Source organism: Gallus gallus, chromosome 2 (genome assembly GCF_016699485.2).
Source record: "Gallus gallus isolate bGalGal1 chromosome 2, bGalGal1.mat.broiler.GRCg7b, whole genome shotgun sequence".
Lineage (NCBI taxonomy): Eukaryota > Metazoa > Chordata > Aves > Galliformes > Phasianidae > Gallus > Gallus gallus.
Genome location: NC_052533.1, coordinates 117,131,275 through 117,147,712, shown reverse-complemented (window position 1 = coordinate 117,147,712; position 16,438 = coordinate 117,131,275). Strand labels below are relative to the sequence as shown.

The following is a 16,438-nucleotide window of genomic DNA, read 5'->3' as shown; positions in this document are numbered from 1 at the left end:
CTCACTCATTCACCTGCTAAGCTGCTACATGACAGCCATCAGTAATCTCAGTTTTAGTAATGTTCAAATTCATCCACACTTACTGTACATAGTGCTGCAAAGAACTGTGAAGTGCAGCTGTTCACCACCAAATCTGGAATGTCAGTATGAAACAGGAAGGAAACCCACCCATAACTCCTACTAAGGTTGATTATCTGACACAGTGCTTAAATAATAACCTAGCAATGGTATCATGGCCCAAAGGGAAGAATACTAAGAATGCTTTGATCGGCTTCTCTTACAAAGCAGGAAGGTACTCCTTGGGAATTTGCATGAGATGACATCTCCTCCTCCCGTTCTCTGCAACTCAACAGTTCAACAGTCTGCTTCTCCTTTTGAAGTGCAATAATTGCAGCTTTAAAAAAGTATTTGATGTGAACAAGAATTTGATCCTCTTTGCAGAATAAGTATGAAGGTTGTGGTAAAAGAGATTGTTACCTATAAATACATCAGGAGTAAACACCAGAAAGGGAAAAGGACTGTTTCTACTAAAGGACTGTGATGGCATGAGTACATGAATGGGTACAAAGTCACCATGAAAGGAGGGTGGAGATCTGAAAGGAAATTAGAAGGTCACAAAGATCAGATCCTCACTAGAGCTGTGAGGATCCAAAATAATCCTCCTCTGAAAGTACTTTGGAAAAATCAAAGAATTATTTCAATGTGATATCTGACATATTTATGACAGGGTTGACAAAGTTCCTAGTATAAAATTAAGATTGCTAGGCCTTGTTATAAATAACTTTAAAAGGTATCCTCCACGAGCAGATGAGCTAAAAGTAAGGCTCAGCCCTATGTGATATTAGCAGAGTTATGGTATTAACTGACTTCCAAGTCTGAAAGCATCAGGGAAAAGGAAATTTCCCTCGAAAGTTGCCCAGTGGAGTAATATTTACATTTATAGATATGTTTTCTGTTAAGTACATAATGCTGTGTCTTGTTAACCTCTGTACTGGGAACAGCCAAAAATAAAGAAATGCAGCAAGAAAGTGCATGTATTTACAGCTCAATTTACGAAGTCAGAAGAATAACAACCTCCCCCCATTCTATTTCTGTACTCAAATATCAAAGTACCCACCCAGACTTAAAACACAGCAAAATTCTTAGATGCAGTAGAAACAGAGCAATAGCAGGCTGTACCAGTGAGCTAAATAGGTTTGCCGTGGTTTTGTTCTTTTTTAGAAAAATTAAATTAGCAGCAAGTAATGGAATCTTGCAGCATCAGTCTAACAGTCCTTATCCACTACCCTGCTTGCAGTTCCACTGTCAAGCTGAACCTACTTAAAACACATAAGGGCCAAAAGATTCTTCCTCCTGCCATTCTACCTCCAGCACCGCACTGTAAATTTCTCTTGATTACCCAGTGCACCTCTCTGCTTATTTACATAAGGGTTTAAGCCTGTAACATTTACCTTCATTCATAAAAAAGCATACTGTGATAAGTTCACTTGCAAAGATAAATGTTGTATCAAGACCAAAGCCCAGACATCAGTAGAATTACATAATATGCATCCCTTTCTGTTGTGTTTTTTCCTTTCTTCCCCTTAGGCTCTGTGTTTTAGTCTGATTTTACACTCCTCCTCGTTGCCTTAGATGCAAAAAGAAGATGTAGGGGGTGGTGGGACTCTGGAGCTGCAGCACAGGTGACTTCCTGCACTCCAAGAACCACGCACCACGGGGCTTGCTGCCACAGCACTAAAAGCTATGGGGCAGCATCCATGAGCCCCATAAATGAAGTTCATTGGGAGTCAAAACAGAGCAACTACCTCATGCACCCTAGTAGATGAGGGGACTCAGATCTTTACCAGGTCTTGTCACTTAAGCACCTCTTGGTGGTCCATGATGCATTTATCTGCCTTCTGACAGAGAGAGACCATCACATAAGCACTAAGCAGCTGTAAGAGGATATTTCTACATGGAAGAAGTACTCACAACCTTTTATGAAGAAACGTTATCAGACTTTAATGCACAATTCTGTTTCTCCCTTTAAGGGTGTCTTACATAACAAAACACAAGAATTTAAGAAATTCATAAAGATGTTCTGTCATTCTCCATGAAATCAGTCAAGTCTTCAGGCAATTTCTACACAGCTCCACTTGTTTATTTGTTCTTAAATCTCAGAGATACCTTCTCTTTTCTTATTAATATCTGTTCTTGAGTATTAGCAATACAGAGTAAAACAGCAGAAGTCAAGCAGTTGATGTGATTAATCCTAGGTTAACTGAGCACTCCTTTGCTTTTCTGATTACAAAACTAAAGATAGGCAGAGTACACACTGTTTTAGCTTTTATGCAGTGTGGTTACCACACAGATTTGTTAAACAATGCGAAATTGTAGTGTCACCAATGCTGGTCTACAGCTGATAAAACATTTTCTCATCTGACAGTATAATTATTGGTTGCATCTTCCCACTTGAGGAAGTGTAGCTTTTCTAAAAAAGCTTTAAAGATCCTGGCTAACTGCGGTCATATGGAAGTCAGAAGTGAAACACCATCCAGTTTGTGTTCAGAAAACTGGATCCAAGGTGCCATGTATATAGATACATACCAAGGTATGTGCTCTCAGTCAGAACATATAGAGCTTTTGAAAGATCAAAAATAAAAAAGCTTCTCCTCAAATGAAAAGTCTTCAAAAATGAAGACTATTTTTGCCCTTTTATAGAGCTCCTTTCAACATATACAACCCATAGACTACATGACTTAAAAAAATCCTTCTAAGTACTAAATCTAAGTACATTTCTTCACACTTTCTTTTGCTTTCTGCTAATATACACTTCTTAAATTTCTTCCTGGGCAGCTTTTCCCACAAACCTGGATTACAGAGCCTGTCTCAAACTGTGCCTTTAGCAAAAATACAATTAAGAGGCTCAACTTCAACTGTAAAACATATTTAAACTTTGCAATCCACATTATGAATTTCCCAAGAAATCACCAGATCTTTAATTGTAACAAAACTACACAATCAAAGTTACCTTAACAGTTCATTAAATAACTATTTTGGCTTTTAGCTACTGTTACTAACTCTTCAGACACTACAATTTTTGTTCCGAGAACGTGTTTGAACTTTTTTTTTTAGTTTAATGCCTCAGCCTTCTGGCTGCATGCAAATCCACCGTGCACCCTTCCCACCATGGCAAAGTGAGAAACGCTTCTAGCCCTCGGCAGGCAAAGCTCACCAGCGCTGTGCAGCACTCAGTAGAAAAGGACGTGAATTATAACCACAAATGCATACTAAGAGCAACCCCCAGTAAAACCGAGTTACCTGCCTTGCAGTAATTGAATGACTTTGCAGGTAAATACCAATAATATTGAATAAAACTCTTCCAAATCAAGACCAAATCTTTGTGTTCAATACAAATTAAAACTGTGAAGACTACTACTCAGAAACCTAGGGAGAGCCAGAATGAAGGTTAGATTTCTTCCCCCACACTATATGCATGCAGATTTTAATGGTGTGATTTCCCTCCACACCAATCCTTTCAGCATTACATGAATAGGTAATTATTTACCATTTCTTTTTATCTTTCTCATTCACTATTTGTCCTCTAATGCTATTTAGCATGTTCTGTTGTGAACCCAGAGCTGTGTGCACAGTGATGTATTTCCCTCAGGGAGATCTCACTGTCCTACCTGAGAGCTTCCAAGGCATCCAAGAGTTTACCATCTCAACATCAATATCAGGCTATTATTACCCTTACTTTATAAGGGAGAAATGAAGGTCAGAGATGCCTGAAGTACCCAATAATTTTGGCTGCTCAAATTGAGACAGTCGCTTCTTTTCAGAGTCGTTAGCATTTTTATCACATTTGATGGGCACATCCACAGGAGCAGATGAAACCCTCGGGCAGAGGAACTCAGTTGCCTGTGCCGCTGCATGGCCAGGGCACCGCCTGGCACAGCGCAATTAGGACTTTCCCAAATAATTTGCAAGGATGGCTGGAGAGTCAGCATGCTTCAAGGTCTGCTCTCAGTCAGCGGTCTGCATGCAGCCATCTGCTTTGGAGCCTACATGAGTTTAACCACACAGACCCAGGTCACCGTGCCAGCTGGCCCAAGCGCTGGGACTCTTCCACCCACTGGCCAAGCTGTACCCGCATGTCCATGACCTTGCTCCAAAGAGAGTCACGACCAGGCAGAGGAGTGCTTTGTCTCTGGAAACACAGCTTGGCTCCAGCATGAGGAAAATAATAATTTGTTAATGCTTCTAAAAAGTTCAGTGTAACTGAGATGTCAAGTAACGGGCAGTAGCCTTGGAGTACTGTTCCTTAACCATTGACTTCCCACACCACATTTATCAATTTTCTGTTGTTTCAAAAAAGATGAAGAGTTGCAATTTCCTAATGGTGAGCTGAGGTATCTTAATTAATAGTGTTTTCCCTTAAATTCAGTATTTAAAAACTGGCTGAGATCATAGCTAAAGCTCTGAAGAAAAAAAAAATCAAATGAGGTAATAATTACTTCCATTTCCCACCCTGACAGGAGTCACAGAATCGCACAGAATTAAGAATTGATAAGCTGAAGGCAGAGAAGTGCCAGGAAACATGTCAGACAGTAATCCTAAGCCTTGCGAGCATTTCTCAGATTCACATCCATATGCAGGAGCACATGCATGCATGCGCAGCAAGGAAGAAGTTGAGCTTTGACTGTCCACAGCTGTGTCTGCACTAGGGCTCGAGTCCTTCAAGATGAGCGTCTGAATCCACTTAAAGCCACGTGGCTGGAAGGGGCAAAGATGGAGCCTGAGCTCATCACCCCCAGTGATCGAGTTTCTCTGCAAGCAGTGGCTTCTGCCAGACAATGACCATGGCCAGAGCTGTGGTAGAGACTAAGACAGCTGGCTTCTTCCCTGAGCTAATTCAAAATTGCAGCTTCAGAAAAGCTTGTGGGCTTTTCTTACAGCTATGGACAGCCTGGACTATGGAAGGCAAGACTTTGCGATACTAAACCCTGCAAACCGACCCTGGGGTGTTAGTTTGGCTAACTGGTCTAAAAAGATTAGTACTTATATTTCATAACAGACCTCACAGATTATGTATTTTTGGTATGTGAAAAATTTCATATTGGCTGTATGAGTCCCAGAGATCTGCAGGAAACACTCAAAAAAGATGGGGCCTTTTACAGATGAACTTTTCAAATCACTGACATAAGTCTGTCTGGTAGCACCCTGTTCTCACTGTCTTGAGCACAGAAGTGTCTTTTAGATGGATGAGCTGAACTTAATGAAGAGCACTGCGCTCAGAGGCTTTATATATTCCTTAAAGACCTTGTATAAGAAAAGCCAGACAGAAATAGGTGAGGAGACAGAAGACAGGAAAAGGAGGGAGGATGTAACTGATAACATATTTGTAAGATTTTGCAGTCACGTAAGCTTGGTAGTTTTGGTTTATCTCATATTTTAACACACACTAATAAATATCATTAACTACTTACTGCAGCTGTCCTCCAGTAAAGCATTGTAGGTGAGCCCTAGCCTCCACTATGGGCGTTGTGAACAACTTCAAACCAAAGGGCAGAACACTTGACAGCATTCAGTGCAATATTACCTCAAGATTCTTAGGGTACTTTTTGAGCAGAACCTCACAGAAGCTGAGAGCAGGGTTTGGAACACCCCTTCATACTGGACTAAGGTCTCAAGGGCGCAATGAATGACTTGACAACCTATTGACCAGCTTCAGATGCCTGTAAAGCCAACACAGACAGAAAGTTATGCTGAGCAAAATAGGCCACCTGAGTGTGTCCTTAACTCCTTGGGCAGCTCTTCAAATACTGAGCTTTTAGACACCAGATCAGTGATGAATGGATGCTATCACAACTAAAATATACCACATGAACTTTTATTCTACGCTTTTTCTTTCAGCCCTGGGGACCACATATACATACATCCATTCAGCACTAACAGAACTCATCTTTTCATGGATTCTTTTGACTTTTGGCTTGTGCTCCCACTGCATGAAAAATGCTCATGAAGGCAGTGCAAAGTGACCTCCTTGTGTTTCGGAGCATCTGATATACTGTAATAGCTTCACAGTCTGTCCCAGTGCTGAATTAAGATCATCATCAGCCTTTATTCTTGACTAACTCCAGTCCTCTGTTTTTCCTTATTAATAATACTCTGCCGTTTTTGCTTTTGACAAGCGTGGCTATCTGATTCTTATCAAAAAATTATGGTGTGTTCCTGCTCCGTTTACAAAAACAGTTGCATTTCCATTGCGGTACATGTTGGAGCATCTCTTGATGAGGGTGTAATTGTCTGTGGTGGCCGCACTTTACTATTTATGTTTACAACTGGTTGCTAAGAGCTAAGTTATTGCTTTTGCCAAAGATACTGTCTTTCACTGCATATTTAGCCTTCCCTGGAAATTTCAGAGTGGATGAGCTGTCACACAGCAGTACAAGGCCGAATGGCAGATCATTTTCTTTAATTTCAAACAACCAGATATTACAGAAATGCGATTATGTAAGATCCTCACTTCAGGACTAAGTCAGACTATGTATTTATATCCCGGCTAGCACTTTGGATACACAGTTTTGATCAGTGCTTTCATACAATTCTTTGAGGATGTACTGACACGATACATACAGGATATAGTAATGAGTTAAATACATTAATATTAATAAGTTAGAGCTTTGAATCACAACTCATTTATTTACTAGCTTTTTTTTTTTTTTTTTTTTCCAAATTGCACTGCAGTGCACGAAAATGATGGATGAGGATTTTAACACTCCAATTGCTCTTTCAGGAGGCACTGTTGTAACCAGATGTCCTAAAATAACTAGTTTTAGGGCTACTCTAAGCCTGAAATCTTGTATCTTCCTGTTAAATTCAATTTTCCATTGCTGCCTACCAATAACAGTGCTGCCAGCTAGCTGAAAGCACTGGAGAACTTCACAGATGTCTTTTTGTTCTCCTGAATAAAAGCTTGCACAGTGCAGTACTGAACTATTATTCTGGGTTTCTACGCAGGGAAATATTATACAGTATACAATATTATACTATATACACAATGAATGATGTCTGAAGCAACAAGACAAACTGAGAAGCATCAGATTTTATCCCTTTTTGAAAAATGGTAGGCCTAGACCTACCTAAACCACAGATAGGAAGAGAAATGCCTGAAGTTTTCACTTAGAGGTGGGCATATTTACTCAAGAGATGCTTGTCTCAATCCAATGACCCTACTACAGCCTACATTCCTATCTCATGTGCTTCATAGAAGCACTGAATCTGGAAGCAACGAATCAAGCCCCGCATTTCTGGATGACTCAGTGTGGACAAGTTCCTTTGTACACAAGTAAAAATGTCCCAAAATGTCCCCAAGGCCATAACATCAGCAAGTCATCAGCAAGTCATCAAAAAAAAAGCTTTTATCATCAAAAATTAAGACAAATGTCAGCATAGACTTGATTTGAGAGAGTCCAGCCCTTCAACGTTTCCATGGCTCAACCTACAGAATGCCTCAAAACAAACTCAATGTAGTCTTATAAAGTCATCACATGAGGCCTGTGACAACTTCTCACCTTATTCTGCCTGGTGGCCATCCAGAAAGCAGGAAGCTTTGACTGCTGACCTTATCTAAGGTGGTTCTACAAACAGCACAAAAGTACAGCTGGTTTGGGGTCTGGGTATGGGAGTGCTGTCCTTAGGAATTTCACTTTAGCTCTGTAGAAAAGACACTTCAATTTCATAGTGTTTTTTAGTCATACCATGAACAGAAACAGTGTAAGTTTTGGAAAGCAGAACATCAGAATTAAGGGCAAAAGATTATATCAATACTAAGATTATTGATATTTTACACCCTAAACTGAAATAAGAACAAATGAGCACTTGCTATCATGCACAGTACCATGCAACAGTGGTAGTTGCTGTAATTCTGAAATTAAGACAAGATGAAAAATTTTATTTAAATGATGCTATAAATGTATGTACTTACCTCTCCCAAGCCAAAATGTATTTTTTAAAAGTCACAGCATCCCCTTAAAAATTTCCTTGATCAGAGCCATTAATTCAAGGCTTCTAATATTAAACATGCAAGACTGACATTCGGAGAAGGATATGGGAATGTCTAGAGCAGAATCAACACAGTGCTTCACAGTCAGAAAGAAGCACTCTGAGTTCCCATCCAGGCCCACTATTACAGTCAGGATCAAAAGGGAGACAACTGCCCCAGATAATATTCGACAAGTGGAAGCCTCCTTTTATAGGAGATACATAAAGAACAGCCCTTCAAAAGAAAAAAAAAAAAAGAAACCTGAGAAAGGTCCAATGTATAAAATGCTCCTAGAGATGGTGGTTGGTGGTAACAACCCCTTTACGTAATTGCCTGGTTCATACATCACAGGCTACTGCTGCTACCAGTAAGACCCAGGATGGCAGTACGGACAGAAAACACCCCCCAGTCAGGTGAGTTAGAAAGGGATCCATTGCTGCACATTATGAGCAACCGTTTGCCTGGAGGGAATCTCACATTACGAGAGGCAAATACTTGTTTGCATCACGTTAATCTAAGAAAGGCCTAAGAGCTCGTTTTCCCACTTCTAGGTAAGTAACCTAACCACAAGACTACTGAACGAAAGCCAGACATCTTTGGTTCCGCAAGGAAATCAAAGCAGCCAATCTCAGCCCTTCTTTACTCCAAGGGAAGCAGAAGATTCTGAGCACTACAACAGCTGCTTTAACAAAACGCTTAAATAGGGGTTGAAGTGACTAGCTATAGGTAGGCAGGCTTGTCCTAAGTACAAAACCCAATCCCAAGGCCTACCCACTGAAGAAGTTTGCTCTATGTCAGCAACAATGAGAGCAGAAAAAGCACGAGATGGAAACATTCTAGAAGGCGAGACTTTCTAATGGCACTACTGTCAAGGAAGATCAACTTTGTGTGCTATTAATCTCAGCAACCACTGGAAGAGCACGTACAATAGTGTCATCCGTAGCTTTGTTATTTCAAGGCTAATTAGTCCAGTTCACTGTCTTGCATCTGCTTAAATGCACTAGCGGGATTTTTCCAGCTGCTGCAGCCTGCCAACACTTTCTGCTCAAACTGTCCCACGATCTCTCTGATTACATTCAAATTCACACTGAACGTATGGCAGTAATTTAAGGTAGGATTCGTCAGTCATCTGAGGGTACAGCCAGCTGAGACAAGCTCATCAACCTCCGCGGGTAAACCAAAACCTCACACTTTAAGAGGGCATGACACCACTGAAACCTCTGTGAAAAGCAGCACCGTGGACTTAATTTGAGCTGCTGAGTTTACTTATTATTTTTATCTTCATGTATTTAAAATATAGCCACTTTTCTAAAAGTTAACAATTGATGAGATGCTGGGAAAAAAACTGTTTCATGAGTTACCTTGAGACGTCTTATTAATGTTCTGAGGTAAATGTATTCTGTATTTGGACTGTACTGCCATAATTGATTTCCCTTTCTTAACTTGTTAGGCAATCAGGGAGAGAAGCTCATCTCCAGTGTCATCAAAGAAGATTATGTTTCAGAGCTTTGTTCAGTTAATTATCAGCACAGCTTTGCATTCACTCCCTCGTTACACGGTTTTACCTGAAGAGCTGATGTTTATTTCCTAATAGGTAATAACCGAATATAATGGCAGCACAAAGAATATCTTGTAAGAGCGTGACTTCTCGGGGAGACCAGCACTGAGGATCCTCCTGCGTCACGTGTGACAACAGATCTGCTTGGCACCTTCATTTAGACTCCAACTGCACCTGCCCTTGCACAATTTCACAATATATTGTGATCCCACTATCATGGTATTATGAGAGGCAAATTGGTGGATTGCCATTGCTCCTTGTAGAGATGGCAAGTGCTGTTTATCACAGCCTACTCCTTAATACTCGGAGCTGCATTATGCCAGTGTGACATGTATTATTTATTATCTAATAGACTGTTGGTTCTAACTCTTGCTGCTGCCAGCAGTGATGTTACTACTCCTCTTTACAGTCATCCAGAGGAGGAATAGCAACATATAGAAGCCAGACACCTAAGTCAGAGCTGATCTGCCATTATGGATAAATATAGATTTCCTGCATTAGAAACAAGTAAATTAAAAACCCCACAGATTTTAATGGCCTAAGACTTTTCCATTACGGTTTCAATATTGCTCTTGCGGTCACCAAAATCTACAAACAAACACATTCCAAATAGCATTCATTATTTACTGATCACAGAGCTAATGTCATCACATTTTCAGTGTTGGTGAAAAAAGTAGCAATACAGCTCCTTAGCTCACTCCAGCTCTCAAGCCTCGGGAGAAAGTGATGTATTGCTCAGTAAATAAGTGAACTCTAACTCTAGGAAGATGTCAGTGTAAGACTGAAGTTCTTTCATGCACTGTAATGAGCTTCAGGACAGAGAAAAAGCAGAATAGCCTTTGCTGTCCTTCCACCTTTAACAGAGAATACAGACAGCTTTAAGCTGAACAGATTTTAAATATCTTGACTGATGCGTACTATAGATAAATCTTTTATGGCATTTAGCGACTTACAAAGCTATACTGAAACTGTCATTATATCTAGAGCTGCCCAAGATAAGAAACTCTCAAGTTCTGGTCAATAAAAGACCAGAATTCAGCTTCTCTGCTCACTTTTAGTATTTAATCATAGGATTGAATATAGATACATTCTACGTGGATTGAATTTGAGCACCACAGCAGTCTATTTATTACAGCATGCAGTGTAATATCCAAAGCCATATACCACTCAAGAAAAAGTCAAAATAATGAAATTCCTTCCAAATCCTTTCCATATAGCCTGAGAACTGTAGAAGAATAACACTGTGGGATTTACAGGACATGATATTTACCACAGGGAAAAAGTTAGGCTACGATGTGCCAAGCAATTTGTTTGCACAGTATCCCACAGAACACAACTGTACTTCTTTAAGAAATCTCTGCAATTAAAAATTGTAAAGTTATTTTGATTAGCAGTTGAAATTATGGTTAGGAAGTAGACACTCATTTCTACTTGCTAAACTGTGAGCTAAAACCATATGTCCCCAAGATTCACTACAAAATACAATAAATTAAATTCTAGGAAGGTACTATGCAAGAATCCCTCAAAATATATTTCAAAAAATAATAGTTTTTAGAACGCCTGTATGTCAGCCCAGACAAAGCTGAGCTGGAATAGCTCCCAACTTTCAGTGCCTTCCTTTCTGGCTCCGGACTTTCCCTCTCGGTGCTGCCTGTGGGAGCAGCAGGTCCGTGCTCAGGCAGCAGAACCCTCTGGAAGGGTCTGCAGAGAGGTGCCTGCTGACCGAGCCCCTCTCCCCCGGCCCCTCAGCCTGGGGAGCAGACAGCCCCTCCCCAGCGCTGCTTACGTAAGGACAACATGCGGAGCCCAGTGCTGGCTGCAGTGTCCTCCAGCAGGTAGCTTTAAATATAGCGAAGCCTTGAAGAACAGTTTACCTGCACATGTACGGACACGAAGCCCAAGGAAGTCACATAAGATCAAGATTTCCTTCTAAAAGTCCCAGTAGCAAGCAGTTGGCAAAACCCCAAATGTTGAAAGGAAAGCTGTTGCAAATCTCCACTCCTCTCCTTGCCTTGAATGGCAAGCCAGAATTTGCCAATTAACTTGCACTTTGGAAAGAAGGCTGAGCATGAATAAATAAATACATCTGATGTGGCATCCTTACAGCAACAGCACATTTCAAAATGCTGAAGCCAATGGGGATGCTAAGAAAGAAGCGTGCTGCCCCAGTCATTGCTTCTCCTTCATCTTGAGCTGGAGTGGTTTTCACTTTTACTGTCTGCGTGTGTCTGAATGAGGCCACCCTGCTGAGCTCTGTGACAACGTCCAGATGAGAAAGGTTATAGTACTGTGCGAGCTGTGGTGAGGGCTGCATGTGGAAGCACCATATGAAAAAAGGCAGTTGAAAGTTGCAGTAGGGCTGAGCTAGGGCTCTGTGCATCAGGAATTGTTTGAATGAAAGGCAGCAGCACTAAGGACCTGTAACAAACTTTCTGGGCGTGCTGCATCTCTTCTCCCTGGCAAAGACTTCCAGAGCTCTATCAGCACACCTCAGGTGATGGCAGACAAGCAGACCTCCAAGCAGCACTACCCACTGCCCGGCGCAGGGCTGCACTTTGCTAGGTGGGACTCTGAGCTCCTCACACCTTGCCCAGCTCTGAGGCTCTGCACAAACTTGGATACAACTTGCCAGCTGAGCAAGCTTACTGTTTTTAAAACCAAATATCAGCAGATAAGGCTTTCCCCTCTCCCTAGCATGTCCAGCCTCGCTGCTTGTCTTTCTCTTCCAAAGCAGCCTCTTCAGGACTCCAGGATGGGGTCACTGAGGTCTTTCTCTTAGGTGTCCTTTAAGCAGTAAGGTCTGTCTGCCTATGTGTTTGCTTAGGACTGTTGCCTCCACCTGATGCTACTGACACTTCCTTTTCCATGCAAACATTTAAGAAGTGACAGTTTTGGCAGCAATCCTATATAGATGGTCTTAGCCGCAATGAATGAAAATGTCCAAGAAACTGCACGCAAACCGCTTATTTGTATCTTATTATGTAACTTGAATTGAATGAAGTCCAACTATGAATGTGGTCCATACGTTGGGGGTATACAACAGTCCACCTTCACACAGCCACTGAAATGCTGGTAGACTGAATGGTTTGTAGGAGCCGTGCGGTGAACATGCCCAGTTATAAAGACACTGGAGTGTTTAAAGCCATGACAGCATGCAGTGTATCTATGGAGAGGATGTATGCCGGTATATTGTAGACAAGCACAGTGCTCCGGTATTTCCAGCTTTGGGAGAGGGGATTTTCAATCACCCGGCACTCGGGGTAATTCAGATGACAGCCATCCACCGAGAACGCCGGGGGTTTCTATCATCAGGTTCCCCGCCGCCACCAAAGCATTGGAAACAAACGACGAGCCTTTATCTTTAAAGCTCACCCACGGCAGGAGGCACAATACTACGAAATGCCATTTCCCTTCGCTTTAGCAGCGCCGAAGGAACAAAAACACAAGGCAGGCTTTCCAAAGCGCTCCAGCGTGAGGACTGCGTTATCCTCTCTCACACTGACCCGAGCGGCCGGGGGGAACCCGCGCTCCGGAGCGGCCCCGCCGAGCTCCCCCCGCCCCGCAGCCCGGGGCTCCCCGGGGCTCCCCGCGCTCCCCCCGGCCCGGGGGGACGCATCTCGCGGGGGCAGCGCTCGCCTCCCTCGCAACTCGCAGCTGTTCGGGAGGCGTGGATGACTCGGGTTCTTTTTAAAAAAAAAAAAAATCTTAAAAAAAAAAAAAAAAGAAAAGAATACAAGCAAAACGCAGCCCTCGGCGGGAGGAGGGATGCCCCGCCGCTTACCTTGCTCCGCGGGCGCCCGGGGCACCGCCGGGGGCTGGAGGAGGGATTCCCCAGCGCTGGCAGGGGCTGCTCGGGCTTCCCCGGGCACTGCGCGGCCGCCAAAGCCACGGCGAGACGTTTGTTTTGGTCGCTCCTTCCCGGGGAGGGCTTTGCTCTACATTCTCGGCTCCACATCACCGCCCCCCCCGGCACGGAGAGGGCTGGGGGTGGAAAAACCACGGCGAAGGCATCTCCCTCCTACCCCCCGGAGACGCGAAGCCGCCGAGCGAGCGGCGCGGCGAGCGGCTGGGGCCGGCGGGCGGAGCGGGGGGAGCGGGAGGGAAGCGGGGCGGGGGGGCGAGAAAAGCCGAGCCCGCGCTGCCCTCGCCCCGCCGTAATCCCCGGCTGCATGCGAGCTGCCGGCGGCCGCCCGTGTCTGCGGCTGTGCGCGGCGGCGGCGGGGCGGGGGGGCACGGACGCTCCCGGCCGGGGCACGCGGGGAGACCCCGGACCCTCCCGAACCCCCCCCCCCCCTCCCACCCCGGCCTGCGACGCGCACACCCCCGCCGTACGGCACGGGCGAGGGGAGCAGAGCGCGCACAGCTCGCGGCAGCCCACGGGCAGGTGGTGTGTGTGCAACACACACATCCACGTGCACACGCAGAGCCCTGCACTAACCCCCGGCCGGGGATGCGCACGAGAAGCCCGATCTCCTGCCCAGCTAGAGATGCACGCTACTCCCCCCCAGCAGAAACACAGAGCCTACGCAGTATACACACACGCTGCTGCCACCTCTGCCCAGTCCCACGGAGAACCAACACCCAGCACACTGCTTGTGGCTGACAGCCCCGGCTTGTCCGCGCTGTGGGTTGGTGTAGGGTGATGCCCCCCGGCAGAGGTTGCGGTGCCCAGGTGGGCAGGACCCCCTGCAGGACGGGGTCTTGCTTTTATCGCCACGTCTCCATGGGGCAGCTGCCTGCCACCGAGGCTTCTGCTGCTCCTGCTGCTTCTTCCGCCTTCCCATAGGGTTTAATGGTTCTTTATTGCTTTTTAATGGGAAGTCCTTTATCATTCCTGATAATGTGAGGAAGTCTGTCTCCCTCGTTGCGTGCCGCTCCTCTGTATTTTAGGTAGGGGGATTACAAAGCTGCTCTCCTTTTCAAGGTCTCCTCTTTGTACCTGGGTTTCATAATGGCTCCTCTGTCACTTTGCCCTCTGCATTGTGTTGCTCAAGCTTCAGCTCTCCCTATGGCTCTGAGTTCCTGCTTCCAGTGTTGCACATTTCTCTGCTGGGATGAAGGCTTTCCAGCACAGCAATTCTCAGCTGCTGCTTTCTTTCTTTCTTTCTTTCTTTTTAATTTTCTTTTTTTTTTTTTATTTAAAGACCTCCTAATTATTTTGAAAGCCGTCCAAGAAAGAGATTGGGCAGTATTGCCACTGTCTCTTCAATTAAAACCAACTAAAAATTAGGTTAAACTTCAAATGTTCATTTACTTTGTTAATTTCCCCCATTTTATTTGCTTTCCAGACCAGGCTGGAAGAGATATGTGGGCTTTATTAAAGGCCAACCAGCTTTTGCCAGCCTAACTTCTGAAGTTTTCTGAATGGGTACCACAGTTTGAGATGGGCCATTCCTGGTCATCCTCAGCGGTGCCAGCTTCAAGACTGGTGTTCTATGCAAATACTGATCTGTGCTGAAACCTCCACTTTGTCTGAAATTGGGACATCAGTGAGTTAGATGTGAACCTATAATGGTCATCCTTATAGGCATCAGGGGTTCACGTGGTGTTACACACTTGAAAATCTACCTGTATATGTCACATCAGTGAGAAAGGTTCAACTGGAGCGTTGTGTTCTTTGGCACTGCAGTAGCTAAAGCTCGATACAGAGCAGCGGGAAACCAGAGTTAATTCATTCAGATGCTCATGAAATATCAGGTTCCCAGGAGCTCCACTGCTCCTCTACTGGTCTTCACGATGCACTGAGTAGTTTGGAGGGCTGCACATCGTATAGAAGTAGACTACACATTCATGAGATTTTAATATCTGAGGTTTGGGTGATTTTGTTTTAAAAAATATTCTCTTATTTCTTCCTCAAACACACATACCCAGACTCTAAAAGGATTTGCTTATGGAGAAAAGTGTCTGAAGAGGAGAGGATAGGAGAGTTCCCACAGTTCCCCAGCTGCGCTGGTGCACATACTGTGCAGACACTGCTTCCCATTAAGCAGTATATCTGCATTCAGAATGGAGGGATTATTCCTGAGCAAAAATTTCTTAGAGAGTTAGTGAGTCCACAGTAAAAATACTTTTATTCTGGGAAAGAAATTTTACATACAAAGTGTGTCATCATACCAAGAAACGCACTTATTTCACTATATCTACATTATTCTATTTCCCTTCATAAACAAAAGCAAACTGTTCTTGCCTGACTCTTTTTATAGCATTGGGGCTTTTCTGTTAACACACACTCATCTTCTGGTCTTACAGCAGTGTGGGGAAGTTGAAGAGAAGACTTTGAACTTCCTCTGTTTACCAGAAAAGAAAGATCAAAATGTATGGCCATTCTGATGACTGGTGATTTCCAGACTGTGTGGGAAAGATTCACTTCAGAGGAGTTTGGTTTCAGCTGGTCAGATAATGGAAGAAAGACACAGCTTGAATGAAACAAAAATCTCTTTCCTACGAGGTTTCTGTTGCAGGATTTTTTCCCCTCGTTATAGCTATGCTCTTCAGAGCAGCTTTCATCCAAAGTTGCTCTCATAAACATGCTGGACCTCTTCCTTCTCACTTTACTTTCGCAGATGAGCTCACTAGGCCTCACTGAGGCCAAGCTTCTCAAATGCCTCCATTAATGCCTCCTTGGAAGAGGGAGAGGAAGGTGTGAGAGGAAGAGGATGAGCAGACACTTGGAAAGATGTAACGAACTCTTGAATTGCAACAGAATCGATCAAAGAATCATTGGAAAGACCAATAAAATCATCTAGTCCAACCATGAATCCATGCCTGTGACAGCTCTAGACCACGTCAGTCAGTGCGACATCTACCCTTTTCTTGAGCACCTCCAGATCGGTGACTCTACCACCTGCCTGGGC

The 16,438-nt window shown here is 43.8% G+C and overlaps 1 protein-coding gene across 3 annotated transcripts in view; it reads right to left on the bottom strand.

The window, feature by feature from the left end:
* KCNB2 (potassium voltage-gated channel subfamily B member 2) overlaps positions 1 to 14,368 on the bottom strand; it is a 194,643-nt gene extending 180,275 nt beyond the window's left edge. The window contains exon 1 of one of the 3 annotated variants that reach the window (XM_025147998.3): positions 14,124 to 14,368. The gene's annotated coding sequence lies outside the window, so the exon portion shown is untranslated. Of the gene's footprint in view, positions 1 to 11,458; positions 11,603 to 13,365; positions 13,495 to 14,123 lie in introns of those variants that run through there. The other 2 variants (XM_003640825.6, XM_046935636.1) reach the window with 2 other exon arrangements.
* Positions 14,369 to 16,438: the final 2,070 nt, after the last annotated feature.